The sequence below is a fragment of the Acipenser ruthenus genome, chromosome 8, assembly GCF_902713425.1.
Source record: "Acipenser ruthenus chromosome 8, fAciRut3.2 maternal haplotype, whole genome shotgun sequence".
Taxonomy (NCBI): domain Eukaryota; kingdom Metazoa; phylum Chordata; class Actinopteri; order Acipenseriformes; family Acipenseridae; genus Acipenser; species Acipenser ruthenus.
Window position 1 is genome coordinate 34,701,913 of NC_081196.1, and position 12,218 is coordinate 34,714,130.

The 12,218-nt window shown below is 41.1% G+C and overlaps 1 protein-coding gene across 1 annotated transcript in view; it reads right to left on the minus strand.

Annotated features, from left to right (window-relative positions):
* Positions 1 to 11,787, minus strand: part of LOC117406932 (glutamate-rich protein 6-like) — a 37,367-nt gene extending 25,580 nt beyond the window's left edge. The window contains exon 1 of the mRNA XM_034011355.3: positions 11,553 to 11,787. The gene's annotated coding sequence lies outside the window, so the exon portion shown is untranslated. The remainder of the gene's footprint in view (positions 1 to 11,552) is intronic.
* Between the last annotated feature and the right edge of the window lie 431 nt (positions 11,788 to 12,218).

The window sequence follows — 12,218 nt, forward strand, 5'->3', positions numbered from 1 at the left end:
AGGAAAACAAAACCCATTTTTGGGAAATAAACCTCTGGGAATCCATGGCTGATTCGATTGCCCTTCCTCCAGGCAGGCTACTAACGCTTAAGAGCACATTTCTGTAAAAGCATTTTTAGGCTCCATAATATTTGTTATAATGTAAACTTGGTAAGCACTGGAGGATCAACGACCTAACCGTTTGATAAGAGAGTCTGGAACTCAGTGGGAAAAAGCTGCTACGATTCTGAAGGAAGGACTGGAAAACTGCTCAGCTGCGAATCCGGACCTGGAAATAAATCAGGTGAAAGAAGAACAAATGTTGGGTGACGATTGTTCAGTTTTCGTTAATAAACAGCGGGCCTGAGGGTGATGCGTCCTGAGAAAGATGGAGATGGACAAGAGAGAAAGGGGTCATATGGGCCAACATGGGAGTTTAATTTATAAACAAAATTGAAAAGCTTTCTCTAATCTTCCTGGTCCGTTTTACTTCTTTTGAGCAGGAAGGAAAGGGTATCAGATGAGGGGATTGCTAGGTCAGAGATTAAGGGGTGAATCTGGGGGTTGAATTTGAGAGCGATGTAGCCTCCCAGCACCTATGGGAACCCAAGAAGGCTAAGAGAAAGAGCTGTAAGGTTTTACCTAAAACAGGCAGGAGTAGCTGGAGCAGATGAGAGGCACCAAGAGGGTACGTTGATGGCAATAGGTAGGCAAGCAGGAGGAGAAAGAGATTGATAGTTGAAGCCCTTTCAGGATTAGTGAAATTTGTGAGTTGCAGAGTGTAGAGCTGGGACACTGAAATTGAGTTGAGTTTGTAGAAAAACTTGATGCCGGAAATTCAAATCTTATAGCTCTGTTCTTAAGGGACATAAAACAGGATGACACTACGGGCACTGAAAATGATGGAAAGGAATGTTGAATGCAAAGTGAAATTTTAAAGCAATTCCAGGATGACCGGTACATTTGCAGTGAGCGGGGAGTGATGCTGAGAAGAGTTGTTTCTTGAGCCTGCAGAAATCAGGAAATGCAGCAGGTGGCTCACATGAATGTCAGGTCTGAAAAATGAGGAATCTGAGTTTGCAGGAGGTAGTCTTCGGAAGCCAATGCTCTGAATCTCTGCGTTTGGAAACGAGAAAGAGAATCAATTATATTCAGGTGGCCGAGAATGTGTTGAGCTCTGAAAATGAACTGATGAGTAACAGATAAACAGGTAATCCTTCTGAATATTCTCATTATATGGTGGGAGAATGAACGATCTTGTTAAAAATTTAGACTGAAGGTGAATTGTGAGTGGAGAAGAATGGATTTTGAGCCCAGGAAGACCCCCAAAAGGAGTGCGGCTACAGCAAATGGACACACTTTGCGCAATGACGAGGAGTGATCGGTTATAGGAATAATGCTGAATTCGTTGGGCCATGGAGCAGAAAACCAATTTTCCCTTGTAGTATCCTCCAAAGCCAAGAGAGGGAGCTGCATCTTTGAACGGCTGAATGTCTTTGTGCAGCAGGAGACAGTTGTCGTAAAAGAAAGTACTGCCATTCCTTTCTTTTAGTAGGAGCTCCCACAGGCGGAGTTCCTTGCGAAAAAAAAAGGAACCAAACCATAAGTACGACATCATTGAGGGAATCGACAGAAAGGATCAAATAGAGAGAAGGTAGGAGATAAAAGCTCTGCCTCGAGGATTTATCCTCATTGCGTACAAATTGCAAAGCATATGACATGGTTTATTTAAATTTCGAGAAAGCTTTTGACAAAGTCCCACATAAAAGATTAATTTCTCATATTGAACGCAGTAGGGATTCAATGAAATGCATGCACGTGGATTAGGGAGTAGTTAACATGTAGAAAACAGAAGGCCTCCAGAGTATGCAGTATTGCGGCCCTGACTGATATTCAAAGAAATGGGAATGGTTTTGAAAGTGTTTGAATAAACTGCCGGTAAGCTGAAAGAAGAAAAGCATCTCACAGAGAAGAGACCACTATGGGGTCGTGCTGGACACCCATGGCGGCCAGGGAGGTCACTGCAGGGGCCTGCTGAATGCCTGCAGTGAGGGGAGGGTAGCCTAAAAGGTTACATTTGGAAGACCGCGGAGGTAAGGAATAGAAGGGGGCAGTGGGGCCCTGTTGAAGCTCGCAGCTGGTAGAAAACCGTTTGACAGAGAAGGGAGCACTATGGGGGCCTGCTGGACGCCCATAGTGGCCAGCGAGGTCACTGCAGGGGCCTGCAGTGATGGGGGGTGGGGAATGCGGGAGCAGCCGCACCCAACTGTAATTACTGATTAGAGGAGACATCAAAAATAGAGCAAGGTAACCAGTGGTGTATTACAGGGATCAGTATTAGGTCCTCTGCTACTCCTAATCTACATAATGATTTAGATTATGGCATAGTAAGCAGACTTGTTAAATTTGCACACAACACAAAAATAGGTGGAGTGGCAAACACTGTTGCAGCAGCGAAGGTCATTCAAAATGATCTAGACAGCATTCAGAACTGGGCAAGCACATGGCAAATGACATTTAATAGAGAAGTGTAAAGTACTGCACACAGGCAAGAAAAATGTGCATTATAAATATCATATGGAAGATACTGAAAGTGAAGGAATCTTTGAAAAAGACCTAGTAGATGTTGACTCAGATATGTCTTCATCTAGACAATGTGGGGAAGCTGTAAAAAGGCCAACAAGATGCTCGGATATATTGTGAAAAGTTTTGAATTTAAAATCAAGGGAAGTAATGTTAAAAATGTACAATGCATTAGTAAGACCTCACCTAGAATACTGTGTTCAGTTCTGGACACTTCATTAAAAGAAAAAGGATATTGCTGCTCCAGAAAGAGTGCAAAGAACAGCAACCAGAACTGTCCCGGATTTAAAACACATGTCGTATGCAGACAGGCCAAAAGAAAAGAAGCTATTCAGACTTGAACAAAGACTACGCGGTGATCTGATTCAAGCTTTCAAAATCCTAAAAGGTATTGACAACGTCAACCCAGGAGACTTTTTGAACCAGGAGTCACAAATGGAAATTAGACAAAGGGGCATTCAGAACAGAAAATAGGAGGCACTTTTTTACATAGAAAATTGTGAGGGTCTGGAACCAACTTAGTAATGTTGAAGCCGACACCCTGGGATCCTTCTTGATCCTTCTTGATGATACTCTGAGATCAATAAGCTACTAACAACCAAACGAGCAAGATGGGCTGAATGGCATCCTCTTGTTTGCAAATCCTCCCATGCTCCCATGTAGTTTAAATGGCCTAGGAGGGACAGAAGATTGCGTTTAGTAGGGGGGGGGGGGGGGGGGGGGACCGGACCGGACCGGACAGAAAAGTGGAAATATAAAAAATACAATCCCCTGAGGACAGGCTCAATGGGCATGATTTTAAATGTGTTTGATATATTGGCTTTAGCCAGTCATGCGTTTTTCCCAGCAATTTTGATTTAGGAATATGGCGTGGTCGATTTGCATATTGCAGGGAGCAATCTTCGTGAGGGACTGTTGATGCTGGGTGTGGTGGAGTTACGGTGAGCGAAAATGAAGGAAGTTACAGGCAGAATAGCACAGGTTCCTTCAATGAAGTTATTACAAATCTGGCAAAACAATCTCTGGATACAAATGCTCAAAACTGCCGATGAGCAGTGAGGGAAGGGAACCAGAAAGGTTAGGGAACCTGCAGTGAGAGAAGGGAACCAGAAAGGTTATAGTTAGAGGTGAAGGGAGCACTATGGGGGCCTGCTGGACGCCCATAGTGGCCAAAGAGATCACTGCAGGGGCCTGCTGGATGCCTGCAGTGAGGGAAGGGAACCAGAAAGGTTATAGCTAGAGGTGAAGGGAGCACTATGGGGGCCTGCTGGATGCCCATAGTGGCCAAAGAGGTCATTGCAGGGGCCTGCTGGACGCCTGCAGTGAGGGAAGGGAACCAGAAAGGTTATAGTTAGAGGTGAAGGGAGCACTATGGGGGCCTGCTGGACGCCCATAGTGGCCAAAGAGGTCATTGCAGGGGCCTGCTGGACGCCTGCAGTGAGGGAAAGGAACCAGAAAGGTTATATTTGGAGGTGAAGGGAGCACTATGGGGGCCTGCTGGACGCCCATAGTGGCCAAAGAGATCACTGCAGGGGCCTGCTGGACGCCTGCAGTGATGAGGGGGTGTAACCAGAAGGTTACAGATGCATATTATACAACAGTGGCGGGTGTCGAAACCCCAGGATAGATCGCGGGAGCAGCCGCTCCTAACTGTAATAACAATCTCTGGATACAAATGCTCAAAACTGCTGAAGCACAGAAAGAAAAGCATTTCACAGAGAAAGGATCACTATGAGGGCCTGCTGGACGCCCATAGTGGCAAAAGAGGTCACTGCAGGGGCCTGCTGGACGCCTGCAGTGAGGGGAGGTAACCTGAAAGGTTATAGTTGGAGCCAGAATGCTCAGGAACTGCTAAATGAGCCTTTGATTGACAGGTGCGATGGTCCTGCTTTCGGATTTTTCCGGTAGTAGAAGCGCTTCGTGGAGATGCAGTCGGTGCAGGGGAGGTGTTTCAAGTCCGCTTATAATACGCGGAAATTGGGCTTGCTTCTTGAGTCGCGGGTTGGAATTTGTAAAAACACCCATACTGACATGGGTTGGGCTTGTTTTGTGATACTTGGCAACACTGGGTAAAGCAACGATCAGTGCTGACGTCATAGCGCCTGCGACGGGAAGGATGAAATAAAGTAAACAAATTATCCTTACGTGCTGTAGATTTGAATGGGATGTTGTTGCTACGAAGATAAAGCTGGAGCCGGGAGATCGTCCAGTCTCTGATTTCAGGAGTTGCGGAGGAACGAGTGGCCAGGCGGGAGCCACAGCAGACAGGAGAAGCTGACATCTGGGCAGAGAAGTTTGGAGTGGTAATACCGCCGACCGAAGTTGTGGTGGAGTTGGCCCGGGAAGGGCTGGTTGAACTGGTTGCGTGGATCTCGGCTCCGGGGAAACAGCAAACAGATCGTCATCCGTCGAAACGGAATAATCCAGACTGCAGACCATGATGCGTGCATGTACGATGAAATCAAAACGCAACTGAGAGATAAGTGAAGAGGGTATTTATAGTGCTAACAATTTAAATGAGCTAATGTGTAAATTGAATGATTCAATTTGGTGATGCGGAGATTGGTGTCTGACCCTCCTCCCGAACTTTAATTATAAATTTCATTATAAATATTTTACTCTATTAACAATGCCAAGATATTTTGTCAGTAAGGGGGTTATGTAAGGCGAAATGATCAATAAAGGCCTCAACCCCCCAAAATCCAATAAGACACAATAAAGTGGCCAGGCACTGCATATCCTAATGCTTTACTGTATTTACACATTTTTTAAAGGCCTCTACACACCGGACACAATGCGACAAGTGAATGTGTCGCACCACGACAATAAAAAAAAAAAAAACACTATTATTTTCCGTGTGTCAAGAGGACTTTGCTGCCCTTCCTCTGACATATGATAACCACTAGAGTACCACAGGTATTAGGTCCTCTGTTCTTCTTAATAGTGACCCACAGGGATCAGTATTAGGTCCTCTTCTCTTCCTAATAGTGACCCACAGGGATCAGTATTAGGTCCTCTGCTCTTCCTAATAGTGACCCACAGGGATCAGTATTAGGTCCTCTGCTCTTTACTAATAGTGACCCACGGGGATCAGTATTAGGTCCTCTGCTCTCCCTAATAGTGACCCACAGGGATCAGTATTAAGTCCTCTGCTCTTCCTAATAGTGACCCACAGGGATCAGTATTAGGTCCTCTGCACTTCCGAACCTACATTAAGTTAATGACTTAGATTCTGGTATAGTAAGCAAACATGTTAAATTTGCAGACGACACAAAAGTATGAGGAGTGGCAAACACCGTTGCATCAGGAAAGGTCATTCAAAATGATCTAGACAGCATTCAGAACTGGGCAGACACATAGGGTGACCACCTGTTCCTAATTGGGCGGGACAATCCCGAAATGTAAAGCTCAAGTCCCGGTCCCAGCCTTAATGTCTCCGGAGCAGCATTTGTCCCGAATTCATAGACACAGTGCAATCTTACAGTTCAAACCATAGCATATCTGTTTATAGCGCATCATAGCACCGCCCCTGCCATATTATTTTGCAATGCCTTACACTTGCTTGCTTGCCACTTAAAACAATAAAAAAATGTATGTATATATCCAGGCGCGCCTCCAGAAATCTTTCACATGGTCTGCACAACTGAACCACACCGACATCCCATCTCATCTCATGCCGATAACGACTCTGCATCAACATGCTGTAAAGTGTTTTAGTCAGAGTGCTGCATTTGCTATAAATAAACATATTTGAAATACAACTTTGGAGTTGGAGTTGTCAGCAGCTTTTAGTTGTGTTATGGTAATGATTTATTATGTGCTAAAACATTTTTGAACAAAAATATTTAAAAAAAAAATACATTACAATTTCAGCTTGGCTGAGTTATGTTATAAGACTTTTTCTTATTTAATTTCGGTTGTTTCGCTAAAAAAATATCATATAAATTTCTCAATTTTTGGAACCCCAATTTGTCCCCTTTCTGTAGAATGACTGATATATACATATATTAAAAACTACTAAAAAATAACATAAAAATAACAATAGCAGTTGTATATTATTTTATGTCTTTATCTAAAAAAAATTAGGTTTGAATTGTTGGCAGTGCTCTGGGTTTGCTCCAGGCTGGCTCCAGAGCTGAAAGAGACCCCCTGCTCCAGTTCCAGGCTGGCTCTGGCAACCCCTGCTCCAGCTCCAGCTGCTTTTACCTGGCTCCGCCTCCGGAGCCACAAAAAATAGTGCAAATGAGGGTGGTATCATTATTTATAATTTTTTTTTAATTGATGTTGCTTGTCTATAAATATTCCAAGAAGATTAAATATGTGTTTGAATAAAATAGACAAATATATATAGAAATCTGATTTTAAAGCTTCACTGTTTTATTTTCTTGTGCAACTTTTTTAGGTACCTAAAACATCTGTTTAACCATTCAAACATAAGAAAGTAGAAAATAGTATAATAAATAGGGCAGCAGTGTGGAGTAGTGGTTAGGGCTCTGGACCGGAGGGTCGTGGGTTCAATCCCAGGTGGGGGACACTGCTGCTGTACACTTGAGCAAGGTACTTTACCTAGATTGCTCCAGTAAAAACCCAGCTGATAAATGGGTAATTGTGTGTAGAAAATAATGTAATTTAATGTAAAAAATAATGTGTTATCTAGTAACTATTGTAAGTTGCCCTGGATAAGGGTGTCTACTAAGAAACAAAAAACAGTGAAATATTTTTCCTGTTAGGGAAGTAAAATATTAAATGCTGGAGAAAGAAACATATTTATATGAGATTATTAATTGGAAATACTAACATTAAACTTTTTTTTTTCCATTTAGTTTGACCTATTATTTTTTTGCACTCATGTTCAATTATGGTGCCTTCTAGCAGTTACTCCCTTTGTCTGACACTGAGTGACTTTTTCCAGTTTCCCCATTCTCAGTCCTTACTCAAGGATAGGTTACGGTTTATCAGAATGATTTTTTAAATAAAAATTTGCAGAATTCAGTCTTGTTCTCCGATCCGTGATTAGGTCCGCTGCTTTGGAGAACAGTCTTTCACTTTCCACTGATGTTGCAGGCACACAAAAGAAACAGTGTGACAGCTGTGCCAACAAAGGCAATGCATCTTTGCAATTTTTCCAATAGGCCAAAGGGCAGGAGTCCAAAGGCTCCCTCTTCTTTGCTGCATACACCTTCAGCTCATTGTGCATAGCAGATCCTTCCATGTTATCATCATCTTCAGGGCTGCTGCGCATAGATGCTTTCAGATGTACATGCTCTCTTGGGTGGAACTGGATCACTTTCAGTAGGTCCACATAGAACAGAGAAGCCTTTGGTCACACCTTCTTTTTGCTTATTGTCGAAGAGCCGGGTTGTAAACCGTGGATTGAGGAAGGTTGATATCTGACAATCAAGGTCATTCGCTAAGCTTGATAACCTTGTTGAGATTTCACTCAAAAGACAGTCTTTCACCTTCAAGCCAGATTCAGATTTAGTTTCAAGCTTTCTAAGTGGTCTGTGAATTCCAACCACTGTCAGGACAATGTGAGATGCAGCTGGATACTTTACTCCAGAGAGAGTTGTGGTGGCTTCCTGGAATGGCTTAAGCATCTCACACACTTCTTCTAGGAGCATCTTATGTTCAGCAGTAATGTTTAGTGCCGGCCTCTTCAGTTTCACAGCTGCAATCTCTAACTGTTCTGCTTGCTGGGCCACTTTTTCAATCATTGGCAACCTTGAGTTTTCGTTTTGTAACAAAGCCCCTTGGAATTATCTGTGGTTCAGATCCAGTTTTAGTCAGATACACCTTAGCATAAGCATGCAAAGCACTCAGTGACTTCTTAAAAAGGGTAGCTAAAGACCGACATCTTCCAATCACTGAAGATATTTATTGTACTGAAACTTGCTTTCCTTCCCTAGGAAAAATAATTTGCTGTAGGCAGAGGTGTAAGCTGTGTGCCAAACAAGAGTGGCGTTTCAACTTCAAGAGACTGCAGACACATACAACACTGGCTCCACTGTCAGTGACAGCACATACCACTTGCTTTTAGTTAAAGGAGTCCAGCACATTTTGCACAGAGGAGGCAATGTTCTCCCCTACATGGGACTCATCAGCAGGAATGCAGCCCATGCATTTTACAGTTAAATTCCACTCCTGGTGAACAAAGTGGCATGTCATTGCAAGACAATGCTTCTGAATTTTGGTACAGGTCCACATATCAAAAGTAGTGGCAGCATGTGATGTAGACATTGGTTCTTGTTTTAAAGTACCCACAATGCCTGAGTATGCATTGCTCAACAGTGTTCCAGAAACTATTTTTTCTTGAGAGTGGTTGGTATCCTGGACAAAGCAGGTTCAGGATCTTTCTGAGATTAAAGTTCCAATCAAACACTTTATATAAAATCTCTTATGCAAAATGAAAGTTAAAAAAATTGTTCTTTAAAAACAATGCTTTCATAAGTAACAGTAATACATTAAATATTAAAAGGTGATACTTAGAATTGTTTTATGCAATATTACTATGCTTAACAATACAATTACTATTGAAAAGCTTTGTAAATTTTATAAAAAATAAATAAATAAATGTGATGATAAAATATTCAACAGTCTAGTTCTACCCTTCTAAAGCAAACAAAAAAGAGATAATAAACAAAAAAAATCTTAATTTCATCTAAAGATGAAAATAACAAATGAAAATGAGTTTTTCACAATTAATATTTATGGATCATTTTCTAATTAACAACTAGTTAATAATAATGCTGAACGTTTTTTTCAGTAAACATTTAAAAACACTTATATTCCAAAACTACTGATTAGTTACAGAAATAACTTTTAAAGTATTGGTAAATATATTGTTTTGCAGAACATTAAACCAGTATCCACACTGCCGTGTTTTACATCTTTAATAAAGTACTTATGTTCTAAGTTCTAATGTAAAATTAAACTACTTACACAATTCAGCAAATACAGTAAATTGTGTGCATATTAGTTTTTAAACTAAGTAATATGTAACTTGTATCCTTTTTATATTTACAAACACAATGTTGTGTTGTATTTTTCAGTTGGTTTACTTTTACTAATGTACAGTGTTTAGAATCAGATTTCATACCTTTAAAGACTTTTAAAATGTAATAAAAATGCAACTTTTTTCATCTCAATTTTAGTTATTAAATAAGTAAGCTTTGGAGACTTGTTCACAATTAATACACTAATGTAACAATATTGTAGATTGAGTATTTCAATATTAATTAATCTTGTAATAGAATAATTAATATGTCTCTATAAACAATATGTATTTCTACATAACTGGGCATATTTACTACATAAAAAAAGATCTTTAACATAATAAAGTGAGATGATTTACAATTTCTTACGTAAATGAAGGTGTTTCTACAGCAGATCAAGAGCAATCCACTCCAGTATAGCTTTGTCAACATCTCGTTGTTTTTCTGATGACGTTTTCAAACTCCCAAATGGCATTCCAAAAAAATCTTTTAGCTGAGGTTACTTTTTTTTTCTTCTTTTTTTCTTGCTCCTTAAGAATTTTTTTGTAAACATTTGAGTGATGTCTTTCCAGGTGCCTTTTCTGATTGAAAGACTTCTCAATCAGATTCTCATGGCACAGCTTGCATTGTGTTTTGCCCTGCTGTAAATGTTGAAAACAACTGGCAACATCTTTATAATATTCCTCAGTTTGCTCTCCCTGTGCCTCAGCCATGTTGATATGAAGAATACTGAAGTGGTACTGATGCAAAATGTTAAACTGGACCATCTTGGGGTGGGGCTAATGGGAGTGTCACTCAAAAGTTGAAAAACAGGTTTGTCATCTTAAGTAAACAAGTAGTGAAGTTGTCTGTGGAGTCAGGCGATTTTTGGGTTGGTCAGAAAGAGGCCTTATCTTTATTTCTGTGGCAATTCAGGTGCAGGGGCCCCATGACTCCAGCATGTGACCTTAACTCCCCGACAACCAACTTTTAGCCAATCAAAAGTCAGGTTTGGTTAAAATGACATCATTTGAAAATACTTAGAAGAGTATAGAATGTAGAGTGAAAACAAGAGATGTGCACTGAGATGATAGAATCAGTTCTGGAACTAAGAAAGGGAAGGTGTCATATAATTAAAATAAATAGAAAATAATGTGTAACTGTGACAGAAAGACAATGATTCTTGGTGGCAAATCTCCCACCCGACCTGTGAGGGTGCTAAGTAACGGGAACAGAGTACCCTGGACTGCTTGGCCTGACACTTCGTTCCTAGGGTTTAAAGTAAGTCGGTCATTTAGAAAAGGGGCGGATCTTCAGTACACTAACTCATCGACCCGGAAGGGAAATGGTGTGGCAGCCGCGGATGGGAGGAGCGGCTGCAATCATTTACCAAGGGGTCATGAGGGACGATATAAGTAAGGGACGAAGCGACGTAATCTGTTCCTTTGTTTTGGTTGATAGAAAATAACCCAGAAAGACCTGTGTTTTGTGTATCCGTATCATGAGTTTGTTTGTTTTGTCTAATTGTTTCTTGTTATCATTAGACAGCTAACACCTTCCGGAGCTGTCGTCAGAGGCCAGCACAAACTCGGAACAGCACTGCACTTGTATCACAAATAACTGTATTTGCACCATGAGCACTAATTCATGCACTAACGGACTTGTTTATGTGTTTTGTGTTTTGTGTGGGTGTATAATAAAAACTGGACTGTTATTTTGGGACAAACCCGGGGATTACAAATTAAGTAATACATGCTCCTGTATTACTTAACATCATGTATTGTTTACTGTTTGTTTTGCCATCAGGCACTGGACATAAAAATATCATTAAACAAACTTTGCACCTGGATTATAATTGTCTGACTGTTCATTGATCACCTGCACCTGCACACTATTAACCACTTTGCCACAGTTATTTACTAATAGCTGGTGTGAGAACTGCTTTTATCTCATCACCCCCAACACATAACAATACCTATGAAGTTACATATTCTGTTAATTCAAGTAAATTGGACTTACTATATCAGAGTGTTTAAAGTAAGGTAGGAGAGAGTGGAGAAGCTCCAGGATCTTAGCTCCGGCTCCAGGCTCTGGAGCACTCTGGTGAGCCTGAATCCAGGTCCGCTCCGGCTCCAGCAGTCCAGCTCCAACTCTGCTCCGGCTCCAAGTCTTGAAGCTGGCTCCGGGCTCCAGAGCCAAAGCACGGCCAACTTTAATTTGTTCCATACTTTTGGCGGCTCGTTGAGGCCATCCAAAAAGAAAAAGAAAAAAACGTTGTTATCTCGTGATCACAACATCATTTACCTCAAGATCACGATATTACCATTCCGTTATCTCATGATCACGACATCATTTACCTCAAGATCTCGATATTACCATTCCGTTATCTCATGATCACAACATCATTTACCTCAAGATCTCGATATTACCATTCCGTTATCTCATGATCACGACATCATTTACCTCAAGATCACGATATTACCATTCCGTTATCTCATGATCACGACATCATTTACCTCAAGATCTCGATATTACCATTCTGTTATCTCGTGATCACATCATCATTTACCTCAAGATCTAGATATTACCATTCCGTTATCTCATGATCATGTCATCATTTACCTCAAGATCTCGATATTACCATTCCGTTATCTCATGATCACGACATAATTTACCTCAAGATCT